Consider the following 1,594-nt stretch of genomic DNA (forward strand, 5'->3'; position numbering starts at 1 on the left):
CTCTCTCTCCCTCTCTCTCTCGTTGTCTCCCCCCTCCCTCTCTCTCTTGCGCGCTGTCTCTCTCGCCCTCTCTCCCACACTCACATAACATAACCACAGCTTTGTACACCGAAAGTCTATTGAACTTACAACACATCGAACCAACCGCCAAGATAGAACATGAGCGCGCGCGAGAGAGCGAGAGAGATAGAGATATAGATAGAAAGCGAGAGGGAGGAAGAGAGAGAGAAAAGAGAGAGAGAGAGAGAGAGAGATAGATAGAAAGCGAGGGGGAGGAAGAGAGAGAGAGACGAGACGAGAGAGAGAGAGAGAGAAAGAGAGGAAGAAGAGAGAGAGAGAGAGAGAGAGAGAGAGAGAGAGAGAGAGAGAGAGAGCGCGATAAAGACATGATAGCGATTTTAAAAAATGGCGCGTCATTGTGCCGTTGTGCGGACATGCTAACACTAATGGCCCCGTCACAATTACGCGCGGGGTTGGTCGACCCTCATGCAATCACCGGACAGGCGCGCCGACGAATCCTGCCGACGTCGGCGACGACAAAACCAGCGTCGGCGCGCCGACAACAATGCTCTTTTCTTTCTAGGCGGAACGGCGACAAAGCGTCGCGCTGCGGGAGGTGATAGCGCGCGATGCATGCCACAGCGCTTGTCCAGGTTGATGGCCACGGCAGTGTCCGCAGGGGTTGATAACCATTCCGCAATGCAGAACGACCCCCCTCCTCCTCCACCGTCACCCCCACCCTCCCCCTCCTCTCCCACTGCGGGATGTGCTGGGATGAATGGATGAGCACGTAAATCCATGTCCGTTACGGACGTGGGTAACAACACAACAACAACAACGCGCGCGTTTGTAATGCCTGGTCACCGTCATTACTACTAATACTGCCGGCAGCACGCACGCGCACGCACGCACGCATGACGCGGCGGTGACGTCACGGCGGTAATCCGCCGGGCGCTATACCCTGAGCGACAGAGTCGGGGGGATGAGCGGCTGGCATCAGGGTAGAGGTCGTCCGAGGACAGATTTACGTTAAATACCCTCACCTCTCTATCTCCACTCTCTCGCGCTTTCTTTCTCTCCCAACGCGCCCTCTCTCTTCCCTCTCTCTGCATCATCTCCCTCTCTGCTCTCTGCTTCTCTCTCTGCTCTCTGCCTCTCTCTCTCTCTCTCTCTATATATATATATATATATATATATATACATATATAATCAAGAGCTAATATACATTATTAGCCATATAGGTATATACATTATTAGGTATTATTAGCCCTTGATATGTATCGCTCTCATTTTATCTTCACCCTCCCTCTCTTTCGCCCCCTCTCATTCGCTCACATCGCTATTTCTCTCGCCTGCGTTTCACTTTTCTCTTTTTCGCTTCACTTCTCTCTGTATCTCTCCTTCGTTCCCCACCTTTATCTTTCGCTTCCTTCTCTCTCTCCTTCGCTCCGTTTCTCCTGTCTCTCCTCTTCTATCTCTCTCCTCCCCCTTTGCCCTCTCTCTCGTTCTCTCACTCCCGCCCCATCTCTCTCTCTCTCTCAGCCTTCTTACCCTCCCCTCTCACTCCCCTTCCCTCTCATCCCCTCCCTGTCGC

Source organism: Priapulus caudatus, unplaced genomic scaffold (assembly GCF_000485595.1).
Source record: "Priapulus caudatus unplaced genomic scaffold, Priapulus_caudatus-5.0.1 Scaffold1941, whole genome shotgun sequence".
Classification (NCBI taxonomy): Eukaryota; Metazoa; Priapulida; class Priapulimorpha; order Priapulimorphida; family Priapulidae; genus Priapulus; species Priapulus caudatus.